Source organism: Pinus tabuliformis, chromosome 9 (genome assembly GCF_031772625.1).
Source record: "Pinus tabuliformis cultivar Carrire ecotype Pingquan chromosome 9, CPIR1, whole genome shotgun sequence".
Classification (NCBI taxonomy): Eukaryota; Viridiplantae; Streptophyta; class Pinopsida; order Pinales; family Pinaceae; genus Pinus; species Pinus tabuliformis.
The window spans coordinates 1,733,587,985-1,733,605,029 of NC_142307.1; positions in this window are offsets into that span (position 1 = coordinate 1,733,587,985).

Here is a 17,045-nt window from a genome sequence, read left to right on the forward strand (position 1 = left end):
TATTAAAGATGGTACTTCTATTACGAAGTTGATCATTATTTTCCTACTAGATATGAATATTTTCAAAGTTTTATATACTATATTTAATACAATTCAATTGAAACTTTGAAAGAAATATATATATAATTGTTAACTTTTTAAAATTAATATAAATTTATTTTAATTATCATTTAAAAATTGAAAAAAATCAAATTTCATGCTATAATTCTTTTAATATAAAATTTGATATGTAATATTGAAAAAAAAGAGATATAGTATGAGTCATAAATAAAATATTTCAATGTCCATATTCAATAATTGTTAATGGAAGTCTAGTCCTTGCCACTTAAGTGGATGTTATGTTATAAAAAAAATTGCAAATTGATATATGAAGTGGAAATGTTAATTTCCTACTAATGAATAAGTACTTGCATAAATTTTTGGTGGGTAGTAACCAGTAATAAGTTTGCACATTTACCCTTTTACTCCTACATGTTAAAGCATTGAAGAAAACCTAAATAATGGTAAGAAGTAACTCTTAGTAGCTATATTTATTTCCATATTATTTCTGTTTATTTTTTATGCAAATACATTTTAATTTTAGGGGGATTTCCTATAAATATTAACAATGATAAATCGTTGGAAAGATATTTAAAATTCATGGTAGAAAGATGATTTCAATCAAGGACCATGATGGCTGAAGATGAGAAGGTAAATAAAAAGACGAGAGATATTTTAATCTCGTTAACCCCATCTTAGGAGGACCAAGATAGGATCATTCTGATCAATAGTTTCATCCATCTTCGTGCCACAATTGGACAGATGACATGAACCACTTTATGCCCAGGTGTTTCCCATGATCAGATAAGAAGATTGTGAGAAAAAACTTAATATCATTGTAGGCACTAAAATAGGAAAAAATATATTTTCACTAATTTATATTTTAGTTTGATCTAGGAATATTTTTCAAATTTCATTTTTTTAACTAAATGGTTATTGTCTTTAAATCCAATTGTCCAGTTTATTTCATGAATATATATATCCCCCAAGGATGCTTTGAGTGACTTTGTGGTTGTGCAACTTAAGATTTCTTGAAAAATAAATTGCTTTCATGTTCATGTTCTAGTATTGTTAGCCTTAGTAGTTCTCTATTTTAAAAGAAAAAGTTGTTTCAACTAACAATTTGGTCTTGTATTATTTTGAAAGAAAAAACATATTGCAATGGGTTTGAACCAACCATGAGACACAGGAAGTGTAATAACAATGTATATGAAAAAATTTAGTATTCATACTCATGTGTATTTGACTTTGCATCGCATAAACAAAAGTATTTGAATGTTAATCTCCATCGCATAAACATAATGATTTAAACCCATTATCATCATATTGTAACAATATTTTCTCTTTTAAAAGCTTAAGTATTCATGACATCAATTAATTTGAAATGGTGTATATTGATAAAAAAATCATGTAAATAGGTATGGTATCAAATCATTTCGAACATAATATTTAATTTTTGTTTTCAATGTTTGTTAAAATATTTAAGGAATTTATTTGTAAATCTATCAAAGATGTCACAAACGTAAACATGAAAAAGTGGAGTATCAATTCACTAGGGAAAACACTTTGCATAGACATTACAAACCAAGAAAATGAAAATTAGTTTCCTTCTAATAAATTTATCTTCAAGTTTTCCATAGGAGCATGTTATGATATATGCATACACGGAATATCAAACCCTAGCTTTTTCTATATTTTACCAAGTTAGCTAAAACATCTATTCAACAACCTAAGTGATTATCAAAATTATTTTGCAGAGCATGATAGAATTAGAAGATATATAGTTATTGCAATATTCCAGAACTCTTGAAATCACAAACACCATAATCCTATAAATCTCAAAGGACCCAAATGTTTATAGAAAGAAAATTTGTGATAAAATGTTGCTTGCCATTAAAAATATCAAACAGATTGTAGAACCAAAACAACCCTAAACAATATATGATGGAATAAAAAATCTGAAATTGTTTTTGTGATATAGAGAAATATTGAAAAATTAAAACAACACAAGGAACACTATAAAACACTATGTACATATATTTCAGTATGAATGAAAGAACCTAAGATATTTATAAGACTTTTTCAAAAGAAAACTGAAAAACACATAATGACATACTCATATCAATACTTACTATCAATGAAGAATCTGATTTTTTGTAGTGATAATGGCATTAACTACAATTTAAGAGTAAAAAACATAAAGACAAGAAAAAGAAAAATATTAATCCAAATGGTTAGAGCAACTATTTACATTCTAAAATTGTAAGGTGAGGGTATTGTAAGGTGAGGGTTGTTGGACACCACAAAGCTTATTTTGTTTGTTCTTTTTCATATATGAACAAAATATTATTATTTTTTATATCTTTAAAAACATTATATAAAATAAACAAAATTGTTTATGTTCAAACATGAAAATTCTTCATCTTTTAATTTTTTACTAAGGGATAAGGACTTGCATAAATTATTGGTGGGTAGTAACTACTACTAAGTTTGCACATTTCCACTTTTACTCTTACATGTTAGAGTGTTGAAGAAAACATAAATAATGGCAGGAAGTAATTGTCGGTAGATATATTTATTTCCATCTTGTTCCTATTCATTTTTTTATGCAAATACTTGGTTAAATTATGTTGGGCAATAACTTCATGGATTTTAATTTTAGGTGGTTTTCTAACCATGGAAAATCTTTACACATATTTAAAAATCGCAGAAACATTTAAAAATCATCACATAAATATTGCAGCTATATCCAAAAACTATGGCAAAAAATATGATGTGCTTATCCACATGGCACAAAGGCTACAATAAGGCTTCCAAGGTTATGGTCCAATCGAATGTTTAAAAAATAAATATTTGTTTTTCAATGTTAAAAATTATAGCTTGCATTGGTCAATGCTAAGCTAATAGTGGTCAACTCACAAATGGATTGCTAGAGTTGGGAGGACTAATAACAAAATAAAGTAATTTAATCTAAAATTTTCTTGTATTTTATTTTCCATTATGAGTGTTATAAATCAAATACTTCAATATGTAAACTGAATAAAAGATTATAACATCAAATTAGCATGTAACATTTTAAAACATGTTATTAACAAAAGAAATTATATATAACATTTAAAAACTTTTAATAACAAAATTAATTTGATTTATTTATGTATATCTAGTAGGAAAGATCTAAATCATAAATAAAATATTAGTTAAAATATTTTATTAGTGAATTTTTGAAAATCAAAAGAGCTCCATTAAACTCCATATCTACCAGGAAACGAGAGTAATGAAATCTATAGAGATACACACATTTATCAAATTTTACACTCAAAATAAAATTTACATTTTGAATGATTTCATCCCATGAACTTGGTAAATTCACAAATAAGATGGATCTTTTTTAATTTTATTAAAACTTTGGGGTATATCTATCTATCTACACACACACACACACATATATATATAATTAATTTTTCTTTGATGTATTTTATAATTTGGTAAATCCAAAAATAAGATGGAATTTTTTTTTAATTTTATTAAAATTTAGATACATATATATATATATATATATATTTGGTATTTTTCTTTGATATGTTTTATAATTGTTATACTTTTTTTTAATATTAAAGATATAAATAACATTAATTATTAATCAGGACAGAAACCACGATGGCTTCGGAGAACAAGGCGTGCGCAGAAGGGGTGAGTTACGGGAATCGATCCCCTGATCTCTCCTGGGCAGAACTGAAAGGTAGTTTCAATGGCATCAAACGGGAATAGGCAGATCTGTTCACCAAACTGAATCCTCAAGCCGAGGAGCTCATTCCTCATAGATCGCTTCCTTTTATTTTTAATGGCAAAGGCAGTTTCGCTTATGACGACAGGAGGGCTAGGGTTACTGTACCATCTAGCCAACCCATCACTGTATTTCACACTAGAGGCAGTGGTCATGTAGGAACCCCACTCAAAAAATCGACGTTTGGACGCCCTCTACTCACGCACCAGGGTAATTGTTCAGATCAGCCAGTAGTAGAGGACAAAAGTGAGGTAGGAAGGCTGATTTGGACAGCATGAAGGAGTTTATGGACTGTGCACGCTGTGACGTCCCAGTACCCGGCTGAACAGGCGAGGGTATACGCCATCAAATGGAAGTCGGGTATAGTGACCCTAACCATAATGGCCACGAGCCCGAAGGCCTGGATCTTCCTGCTGGATACAAATGCCCATGACAGAGTGGGTGGATCTCTAACAAATGACCTCTATAAGCCAGATCTGGAGAAACCAAGGCGTGGACAGGATCCAAAGCTAAATGAGGCATCTGGATTGAAAGAGGAACTGCCAGATCCAACAAAGCGAGGTCTCCACAAGATCGATCTACTCCGCATGGATGAAGATCTGATTCAGATCTTCATCAAATCGATAGGGGGCAAACACTTTTGCATGCGGCTCAGTAAGGGGATGAGCATCCATGCGTTAAAAAAAGAAATCCAGGGTCACCTTGGAACCCCAGCACAACATCAAAACCTTATATATTCAGGATACAGTCTGCAGGACAACCAAACTCTACAGTACTACGACATCGCCAAAGATTCAACCATTATTCTAAATCTCCGACTGCGCGGCGGAAGCACTGGAACCAGCTCTAAAAATACAGGTTCCTTTCGGGATGCAGTGAAAGGAAAGGAAAAAATGAAAAATAAAGCAGCACCACCACCAGAGCTACCAGGCCCCTACATTGTTGAACAAAAGCCAGAATCACCAACGCTACAAGTATCTTTGCCAGAGGTAACTAGTCTACACACAGACCTATCCAAAAATGCAGTTATTTGTAGATTTAATGGTTTCTGGCCAAAATCAGATGCTCTGCACCAATGGATCTTTTCAACATGGACATCTAATTGTGAAATTTACCTATGCCCAAAAGGGTTTTTCATAGTTAGATTTAACACAGAACAAGAACGAGATAGCATATTCAATTAGGGGCCTTGGTTCTGGGGCAGTGCTGGCCTCTTCATCACCACCTGGTTTCTGATTTCGATGCCAATACAATGAAAGTCTCAACGATGCTTGTATGGGTAAGGCTACATGGTCTCCCTCTACATTTTTGGCATCACAAAGTATTAATTGCCATTGGGAACTCCCTCGGGAAATTCCTAAAAATGGATGAAGACAAAGCTATCAGTGGAATATTTACATTTGCTAGAATATGTGTAGAAGTGGACCTGAGTCAGCGGCTACTTGATCACATCACTCTGAACTTCAATAATTCTCAATAGATACAACTGCTTGACTATGAGAACACAGTGTTCTGGTGCTGAGGCTGCATGAAAATAGGGCACCTTCAATATGACTGCCCATTTGGTTGAAAGGACCCCAGGAGAACCAAGAAACAACAAAAAAAGCCCAAAGGGTGGCAGCATACCGACCCGTTGGAAGAAGAATACATAAGCACCGATCCTACAGAGAACCAGACAGAACCTGATACTCAAATGAGACAGAAATACACTCAGGAAGAGATTGCTCCAGTTACTCATTTGGGGCTACACATTTCAGATCTGCAACAAGAACCACAAATGGAAGTAAGCGACATCAAACGAACTCATGGATCAGAGGGCTCGAAATATGTCAAAGAACTTCCATTGATCCCAATGGAAAATCAGCTAGCTATTATTACACCCACTCCCGACACTAGAGGTTGGCGACCGGTGGAGAAGAAGAAGGGCAAAAAATTTTAGGCTTGCTGGAACGTATTTTTTTTCTTTTTTCTTTTTTCTGTTGCTTCCTGTCATTACAGGAACAGCCATCTGCGTATGCTTCATGCATCTACAAAATGTAATTTTATCAATATGAATAAAATTACGACTTTTTTCTACGAGAAAAAAAACATTAATTATTAATTATAAAAAGAGAACACGTTTATTTTTTTATATATATATAAATATTAAATCATTATATATGTTTAATTAAATATAAACATAAAATTTCAATATCATTATTTTAATTTATATAATAAAATAAAAACACAAGGTTTTTTTAAGGTATCCAAAAATAAGATAATGTATAATTTCTTATTCATGTGATTTTAAAATATAAACTCATATAAATAGTTAATTTATTATCAAGTTTTTTAAATATAAACTCATATAAATAGTTAGTTTAATAAGTCTTTTCAATTCTATGTTTTTCGTCGACATGGAATAAAACGTGGGAGTGTTATAATTTATTAGTCGTCTCATTTTAAAATATAGTCTCATATGTATAGTTAATTTCATTTCAAGTTTTTTCAATATTTCATTTTTCGTTAAAATGCAATAAATGCAAATATTGATTTAAATTTTAAGTTAATATTTTAATTTTATCTTAAATTTATATTAATTTTTGAGGTATTAGAGATATGGGAATTTGTATTTCAATTATTATGAATATAATTTGTAATAATTATTTTTACAAAATCAACTTATATTATTTTATTTTTAATAAAATTTAAAATATAATTTTTTTTTATGAGGTAAGAGTACGACCTTTTATTAAGCTTAGCCAAAAATACATAATTTACAAGAAGCCGCACCCGCTCTGTGAGAGTTCAATAGTTAGCAGGGCAGGCCGAACCAAACCATTCACCCAAAACCAAGAGAAACCTAAACAGGAAAACCGGGGAGAACCACCAGACAGTTAAGGCACAAGGCCATCTGGTAGTGCTGTCGTGCAACAAATGAACCTAGAATTCCTTATAGAGCTAGTCCATCGAACCGGAGGTCACAAAAGGCCACAAATGACTCGCCGTGGGTCCACAAGAGGTCCCACCACACCCAAGCTTAAAACTATCAAACGGACTCGATGAAAATTAAAAGCATAACACTCTAATCTTTTTTCGGGTCCGACCAACTAGCACAAAAAAATTGTTGTTGTTGATCAATTGACTAAGATCCAACGATCTTCATGAATATCAGGAGGACAAGAAGCGTGAGAGTTAACCGCCCGATGAGGTTGGTTTTCTCTTACCTCGCCCCGCCATGCATCGCACAAAGAGTGGAATTGGAGCCAATCCCAAAAAAACCATAAACCATTCGGATCCCGCTTGATATACCACTTGTGGTTTTGGAATGGTTGTTGCACGAAAACAAAAAACATGTCCTTTTGCCACGTGTTGTCCTTCAATTCCGTCTAGTGGGCAGATCTTGAGCCAATCTCATCCACCTAGATTCTCTTTCAAACACCAACTAAGTAATATGAAAATGGACACCTCATCCTGTGGTGCAATGCATGTCAATCCTTTCATCATACAATCAAAAAAATTCCAGACTATGGAAAACAACCGAACCAAGGTGGGTTAGACTATATGGGGTTCTCCATCCACCTGTTGGTCTTCTGAGTCCCTTTGATCTATCCTATTAGTCCATAGTTCCATATCCTAGATTGCTAGACTGAGACAGTCGTCCCACAATTTGCTTGGAGGTAATGAATCCCAAGCATACCTAGAATCCCTGTCCCTATTGGTGACTCCTTCATTCGCCAATCAATCTGCTAACATATTAGCTTTCCTTTTCACATGAACAAATCTGATAGTTTTAAGGGTTCGCAGGTGAGGGTAGATGCGGTAAAAAACCTGCAGAACCCTCCAGTGCTTCGACACTTTATCTGGAGAGGTTCCATTGCTAATTTTCTTAGTCGCTCTAATACTTAATTCTGAATCCGCTTCAATTATAACATTGTGTGAACTTGAGTCCACCAGGATTTCGAAGCATTACTTTAATTCCATGAGCTTAGCCATGTTATTAGTGGCCTTCCCCAAGTGGCCATGGAAGATTTTTTGTATTTGTCCCTGATCATCTCTTATGGCACCCCCAAAAGCCCGCTAATCCTGGGTTGCCCTCAGCTGCTACATCAATATTAACCTTTAAGAAGCCATAAGGAGGGGGCTTCCTAATGTTAACACCTTTATCTATTAGGCTCACTTCCTTTATTATTACCAGAGGACTGATAGACTTGAGACCCAAGTGAGGAATAATTCTCTTCTCTTGGGGAAGTGGAGGATCTTTAGGAAGGGTCCTCAACAGGCTTCTTACTATGTATTTGAGATGCCTTAGAATTTGATCAATTATGTGTTGAGGCATGCTTGTTTTGCTTTTGAAGATCCGGCAGTTGCGCTTTTTCCAAGCATTCCAGATGACAAAGCCTAGAACCAGAATCTAGGCTTTATTAACAATCTCATTCCCTGAGAATTTTTTCCTCCAGTTCTTCAGAGTGTTGGATATGATGAGGCTATCCCTATCAGTTTGTCTAAAAAAGGAGGCCACCCAGTCCCACACCTTTGAAGTGAAAGGACAGAGGTTGATAAGGTGTTCAATCATCTCCTCATGAGCGCCACATAGGCAGAATTTGGAAGGCCCAATGAATAATTTCTTAAGGAGATTCTCCCAAGTTAATATCTTCCTTTGATGCACTAGCCAAATGAATAACTTTATTTTCATCCAATGTGGACTTTGCCAAAGTTTATTCCATCCTTGATCAGGATTCACAAAGTTAAATCCTGTGACTTCCTGTTTAGGCTCTTTGAGGTTAAAGTTACCTTCAGTATTCTTTCCCCATATTAATTGATCCGATGAGGAAGATACCAAAATCATTCTATGCTTTAGATCCTGGGTGAGAGCTTCAGCCTTGGCCTTTAGTGGGTTTTCATCACTATATCCTAGATCCTTCCACTTCCTCCATTTTCCATTATTCCTTCCCTTGTCCCAGAAGTATTTTACCAAAACCATACATTTGTTATCTGTGTCACTTTTGAGAGTTGTAAGTTCATCCCTATAGAGGTTGGCTTCCTGTTGTTAGTTGTCATCCCAAAATCGAGCAAGGTCCCCTGCTCGGATTTCCCAAAAACAATGTTTTTGAAAAATACTTTTATTATCCTAGGCAAGGTTCCAAATATGGAAGCCCCTGATTTGCACTGACATTCTAATGTGATCCTTCTCCTGCGAGTACTTGGCATACTTTTGTTTCCAAAGCTTAGCCTAGGGGGCATTCGGTTCCTTAACCCATCTCCACCAAAGCTTGGCTCCTGAAATTTTGTTTAGGGTCTGAGGATCATGAAGCCCCAATCCACCATGGCTCTTGGGATTGCAGAGCTTGTCCCAGGCTACTAAAGCCCACTTCTTTTTCTCTTCCCCTCTACCCCACAAAAAGTCCCTTTGTATTCTTCTTATGTGCTACTTAATACCTTGAGGAGTAGGAAGAGCTGAAAACATGAAAATGGGAATGGCCTGCAAGACCACCTGTGTGAGCACAAGGCGCCCTGCCAAATTTAGTGACCTACATGTCCATTTTCTGACCTTGTCCTAAAGTTTATTTAATATTGGCTCCCACACTTTCTTGCTTAGAGGTTTGTCAATAAGAGGAATGACCAGATATTTGGAAGGTAGTTTTTCCCTTTAAAATCCAAGAATTCTGGTAATGTTTCTCTGAATAGCAATATTAGTGTTAAATAATAAAACTTTAGACTTGTTCTGGCTTACCTCTGTGCCTGCTACCATAGAAAAGTCATTCAAGATATTTTTGATTGCTCTAGCTTCCCTGACTGTGGGTATGCCCTGCAACATTATATCATCCACAAATTGTTGATGAGTGTTTGCCTCTCCATCCGTGGTAAGTTTGATACCCTGAATTCGTCCTTCAGTATTTGCCATTTTGATCGCTCTACCTAACCTTTCCATCATGAGGACAAAGAGGAACGGTGAGAGAAAATCTCCTTGTCTGAGTCCTCTAGAGGGTGTGAAGGTCCTTGATGGAGCTCCATTAAGCAATATGGAAAAACCGGTCATGGTAAATAATGCCATCACCCACCTCATCCAATTCTGGTCAAAACCACAGGATTTTAGAATTGCTCTTATGTAAGACCAACTTAATTTGTCACAGGATTTTGCTAGGTCCAATTGAATGATCATACCAGCTTTTTTGTTGCTTTTGAGAGAGTGTACCTCCTCATGAGCTTGGATGATATTGTTGAGGATTTGCCTTCCCTCCACATAGCATGTTTGCTCCTTCGAGATGAGAAAGGGTAGAAGTGGCCTGAGTCAATTGGCTATTACCTTGGAAATAATTTTATACACCACATTACATAAGGCTATGGGTCGAAAACCCTCTGAAGTCATGGTGTTTTCCTGCTTTAGGGTAAGAGCTATGAAGGATGCATTCAGAGCCTTCAGTACCTTTTTGGACCTTCTTGAATCTTCCACAACCTCGAGGATATCATGTTTGACAGTTTCCCAGCAGGCTTTGAAGAAGTCTACATTGAATCCATCTGGTCTTGGTGCTTTACCATTCTGCATTTCATTAATCACTTCACTGACCTCCTCTTCCGAAACTGGCCTGTTGAGATTGTGGTTGTCCTTTCTAGTAACCAACTGAGGGATGTACTGAGTGAAATGGTCAATGAACCTAGATTTGTCCTCCAATGGCTCCTTTGCAATGTTTTAGAACTGTTGTACCAGGACCGATTCCATATCATTGTGAGATACAAGCTCAATACCTTGAGAATATTTGATCTTAGTGATTCTATTGTGTTTCCTATGAGCCATAGTGGATTTATGGAAGAATTTTGTATTTCTTTCTCCCTCTCTAATCCATTATATCCTTGACTGGTGCCTCCAGAAAATTTCCTCTTGTCAGCATCGATCCTCCCATTCTTCCTGCAGAGAGTCAGTTAGTGTTTTCCACTCTTCGGTGAAGCCCTCTGTGATGTTGATCTCATTTATCTCCTGGAGCTTATGCTTATTTTCTATTTTGACTTTGAAGATATCTCCAAATTCCTTTTTGTGCCAAGCTTTAAGACGAGATTTAATATGTTTAAGTTTCTGCTGGAGCATGAACATTTTTGAGCCCTAAATATTCAGTTCCTCTCTCCTTCATTTGTCAATGTTACTAGTGAATTTAGGGTGTGAGAGCCAAGCATTTTCAAACCTGAAATGTCTGTTTCTTGGTGTGCCCATGAAGGTGGCTTCCAGCTGTATAGCCCAATGATTCGAACCTCCAAAGGGTAGAATGGAGGTTGTTATGCAGGTCCTGTGAGAAGGAGGTCCTCTGAAATAATAATTCTATCAAGTTTGGAAGCAACTCGATCAACCCCTCCCATTTTGTTGTTCCAAGTGAAGGTTCCATTAATTGTTTCAGTGTCCACTAGTCCCATGTTCATAATGAAGTTCTGGAAGGCCATGGAATCTCTGCCTAGCTATCCAGTGCCTCCTTTTTTTCTAAAAGAGATCTTATCATATTGAAATCTCCTACAATGATCCAGGGCAAAGTAGGATTTCTTGCTCTTAGATCCTCCAGGGAGGTGAGAAGCTTGAGGATGTCTGCTTGCTTTTGTGGTCCATAAACATTTGTAATCATGTATATCTCCTTATCCCCTACAGGTTGACATATCAAGGAGAGATAGTTCCTGGATGTCGATTCCAAATTTTTGTCGATCCCACAACGTGAGAATCCCCCCCTGTTGAGTTATTTGCCTTAACCTCTAAATACTCATAATTGATTAACCACTTATTATGAATATCTCTTATCTTGTCCATCGAACATTTTGTCTCCTGAATAAAAACCATGGCTGTTTTTTCTTCTTTCATTCTGTTACTAAGATTTCTTTGTTTCCTACTATTCCCTATGCCTCTAATGTTCTAGGTTGTGAGCTTCATTAAGAAAGGTTAGTAAAGGAATAACTGGTAAGATCTTTCATCTTACCTGAGTTAATCAATATTTTTACACATTTGTTCAACAACTCATTCTGTCTCTTTCTTCCTCTTTTCCTACCTGAGTTCTTTGGAGATTGTGCCTATGAATTCTCGATCATCTTGAGCCCACTAGGCTCTTGGATTTCATGATATATTTTAACTCCGGCTCCCTTCATTTGTGACCTCCATAGAAAGAGCTATTGTACTCTATCATAATCCTATTTTAGCAGGGAGTCCACACCTATGTTTATTTCCTTGTTCGAGAAATTTCTCTAGATCTAGATTTTCCCTACCCCGAATCTCCTGTAGCTCATGGTCCTTTGTTCCCACTTCACTTGGAGTCATCTCCTGGTCCCTACTGATCTCCATCAAGCTTGGTAGATCATCATCCTTTTGTTGGTTGTTTACTGTGATGTCCTCCATGTTAGTTACCTTATCTAGCTCCTTTGTTGTGCTCTCCATGTTCTGGACTGTCTCCTTGTTCCCCTCTTCTTCCGCTAGGATCTTGAAGCTATTGTGTCTTGTATGTCTATCCTCAGTTACCTTCTTGTGTGGGCATTTCCCCCTTTTCCTTTACTCCCAACCTTGGTGAAACCCTCGTGATTTCTCTCCACAGTGGTTTTCTAATTACCTTCCCTATTGATTAAGGGGCAGTCTCTATATAGATGCCCATGTTCATGGCATTTGCGGCACCTAAATGGTATGTGCTCATAGTCCACAGTCTGCACCCATTCTTCATCATATACTTCTAAAATTATGGCTTCTAAAAGGGCTCCAGATAGATCCATTTCCACACATATTCGAGAAAGGGAGGTATATCTTCCTTTCAGAGTTACCTCTGAGATCATTAGAAAATGCTCAAACTTGTTGCCTATGGTTTCAAAGATTCTGGTAGCCAATAATCCAGAGGAAGGGAGTATAGTCTGATCCAAACTAGTACTGTTGTGAATGTTTCATGTTTCGGGACAAAGTTCATCATCCATGGCCACATGTAGAGTCCTACTGCAGCATAGAAATATGCCTCCCCTTCAAACACTCTGTCTTGGTCCTCTAGGCTTGTGAACACTACAGGGAAAAAGCCCTTAGAACCCAAATGTAAATGTATTTCTTCCTTTGGCTTCCAATGGCTCCTTATCCAGATGCATAACGCCCTCTCTGTCAGCCATAACCCCATGAACTTGCATATGATTGCATGTTCCGTCATATGATCCCTATGTGCTTGTATCACTGGGTCACTCAATACGACCCGGGGAATAATGCCTAACTTGGGTTTGCAAACGCAGTTGTCCTTATGGAAGCTGGTCTTTCACTGCTACCTCCATTCTCCTTTTCTTTACTTTTTTCCTGCTAGTACCCTTCATGATCCTGATGTCCACTTCTTCTAGATGTCCCCTAGCTTCGTGCTTCTGAAATCTTCTCCAGAGGTTTTTTGAAATGATTCTTTCCCACATCCTTACTTCCTTCTATGACTGCTTGACTATAGGAGGGAGCAACACTCCCCCCTGCGTTTCCCGCCATGGAACCCCGAGTCCACAACCTTGTCTTCAACTCCAACCCTAGCTTCTCAGATTAAATATAAATTTTATTTTATATTAAAAAAATAATTTTCAAAAAGTTGTAAATTAAACGATATATAATTTGTTGTTTTCATGGTAGGTTGAGTTTAGAGATGATTGACGTGTCTAATTTATAGTTTGAGTAGTCCATATCCAAGGACATCTAAGGGGTCAAAATCACCCGGGATCACATTATGCCACACAAGTGTTTAGTATAACTCAAATTTTCCCCATAAAACCTTTTCACCACAAAGTACCTTAACAAAAAAACTTGTAATAGCCTACTATAAATCTTATAGGAAAAAATAATAATTTATGATACTATATTATGAACAAAATATTTTCTCTTAAATTATTATTCATTTTAAATTTTATATATATATATATATATATATATATATATATATATATATATATATCAATTAAATTTACAGATATATATATTAAAATAATTAAAATTTTGTGTCTTTCATTTAAAATGTATACATATAAATATCTCCCCGTTAGGGGTAAGGAACACGGAAAGTAGGTCATAGGAGGGTGGGAAGGTGGTACAGTGCTTGTCCTCAAGCAAGCCAATTCCAGTGCCATGATGCGTGGTTAAATAGAGGGGGAGGACCATAGCAAGTGGTGTTGTCCACTCAAAATAATCGAGGAGTCAGTTGGTTATAGAGCCCTCCTCTAGAATGCATTACGTTGCATTTGGTTCTTGCATATGGGAGGTTGGATGAGTGGTTTTGCTGAGATAGTGTATGCATTAGTTCTTTTCATGTGCATGATAATGGGCCTAAACAAACTAGTACTAAGAGGAGATAAGAGGAGATGACTCGGAGTGGTTTGTGGAGGTTGCCAGTAGTGCTCAAGCGTTGGTGAGAGGGGCCTGGGATCCTCGAGAGCCCAGCTGGGGGCTTTCACTGAGAACTTCTAAGGAGGAATTTGCTACTTCGAACCCTCGAGCTCCCGCGATAAAGATTACTCTGAACCAAAGCTATTGTGGCAGTGCGAGAATTTGAACAGGAGGTCACTCCCATCCTTATCTTGTCTTCCCTCAAATATATGCATTGCATTACATTTTGGCCATCCTCATTGGTTTATTTGTAAGATAGGGTGGCACTTTGAGCTAAGGATCTGTCTTGGAGTGCAAGGGTGCCCAATTTAGGCACCTATCTTGTTGAAAAGCCCTGGTGGAGGGTTTGCCCCTAGATAATTTGATTGAAATTTGCTTCATTAAGAAACATTGCATGTTGTAGTAGTTGGGTAGTCATGGTCCCTTTCGAGGGCAACATCAATAGGGAAGGTTGAGGGGAGTGGGGCCTTTCCCTAAGCAGAGGTTATTGGTGTGAAGGGTTCTAGGTAAACATACAATGATAACACGAGCAAGCTCACAGTGGCATCAGATCTCGAAGTGAGGGTGATAAATGGACTAAACACGTGGTTGTATGTCATGTCCCCTCTTTATATATATAAATAACACAACAATACCATATATACTCTTTAATCATTAGCTCTTATCATTTTGTTCCACACATAGCCTATACAATTGTTGTAATGTGAAGATTATATAAATAGTTTAACTGGATAACAACCTTAGTTCCCGCTGCTTAATATATTCAAGTTCTTAATCAATATTTTTATCTATCACTCTAATTATTTAAACATATATATATTAACCTTTATATAGTTATAATCTCCTCACATATTTAAGATTTATATCCTTCGCATACTTTACGTACACCCTCTAATTATTTAAACATATATAGATTGACCTTTATAGGGTTATCATAGGTTTATAATCTCGTCGCATATTTAAGATTTATATCCTTCACATACTTTACATACACCCTAACCATGTCTACGCATTCCTTTTTATCATGGGAATCCTTTTTATGATGGGCATTTCCAGCGTCTCTATGTTATGTATATATATTTAAAATTTAGACAACGCTCATGGTCATTTCACCCATACGTTGCGGGGTTTACAATGGAGACTTGAATATGTCGAATACAGTTATATGCGGAACCATGCCCACTTTATTACTATCTATTATGGTATATACATTCAACCCATGGTTATAAACTTCATTAATTTCCATTCGTACTGAAAAAAACTTCATTAATTTCAATACTGGAATTTTCGGAAAATGATAAATTTGTTGCGTGTATCTATGCTCTGTACCTCTGCCTAGAAGAATTAACCCTCATATCCCTGATTGCAACCTCTTCCTTTCTCATGTGATAGCAGTAGCATCAGTGATTCGTGAGGGCATCAAACTATGAATGGTGAGGGTGGCATATGGGCATCAGACAGTTAGTTTTCTTCGTCGTAACCCTAGCTCATTTTTCCGTAAAAATTTGGCAATGCATCACCAACTCCGATTTCAAGAATTTTGATGTTTAGAATGGATTCGCAGTAGTCCCGCCCATGTTCTATTTGGAGGCTTCTCCACCACGACGCTTTGTCCATAATCTACAAAAAAAAGTTTCGTATAATGATATTCCAGCCACGAATTCGGTCGCTCACCACATGTCTTCTCCACTAGCCAAATCCTGCGTTGAGGTTCCAGGTATCTACATTTCTTTTCTTTAGGACAATTTCTCCTATTTTAGCTGTTGTTTTATACTGTTAATGATTCATGATTTTCTACTCATTTCTATTTTACAGAGTCGAGGTTGGATTTTGTAGCGCTCTTCTACTGGTTTTATAGTTTCATTTCTAAATCTCATTTCAACATTATTAATTTCGTGGGTTTGATGTAATTCTTCTAGGACCCATACTTGTTATATATTTTTCCACCATTCAACCCTCTTGCCAAATTTGCTGGGATCTTATTAGCTGTGACCCTTTGCTTCTTCTACAGAGGTTACGAAATGGCGCTCCTCTGCATTTCGTGCTTTTCAATGTATGGGGGAAAGGTAAAACAAAGTTTCTGAATTACTGACTGTGGTTTTATCTCTTTATACATTTTTTTTTTCCTTTTTCCTGACATTACTTCCTTTATTCTTGCATGATAAAATGCTTCTGCTTCTTCAAGCTGCCAGGGTACTAAATACCTCAATCTTCCATTGTTGGTGTACAAACCACATACACGTAATAGCAGTGTTTGGTACACAATGACTCTGGTTATTGCAGACTTTTACTGTGGTTATAACCTGGAATATCCTCTTATTTCATTATTATAAAGTTCCTGCTTCTGTGAAAATGTCTCTAGCGCTTCTACTACAATAGCGTAAAGGAAGCAACGACGCATGTACATGCTTGGGACAGTTCACTTCCTTGCACTGTGCCCACTCCTGTTCAGATAAGGAATTAATCGTCTATTTTGTCCATCGTCCGAATAAAGTCTTAGACAACACTAATTTTTTTTTATTTTTTTTTCAAATGTAGCATTCCCCTGCTTGTTACTGAGAATATCTTTGCCCTTGACCTACAGGTGTTCAACGCACTTCCCAATGGTTCTTCATTGGGATTGGCGTGGCACCGACAACTGGGCTACACTGGCTCGGTAACCACCAGGTCGGTTCCAATTTTCCTTACTGAGTTTGACCTCTGTTGGACGTTCGTTGTTTTTCGTCGGTGAAGGTTTGTGACACTTTCCAGTGTACTCATCATTACAATTGTTTTAAATATCATTCAGTTTCTAAAATAGCCCGTTCTGGTTATACTTTCCTTTTATTTTGTATTCAGGGCTCGTGATTAAGGCGAATATTGGTAATGATTGTATTATTTTTTTGATATTTAAAAACG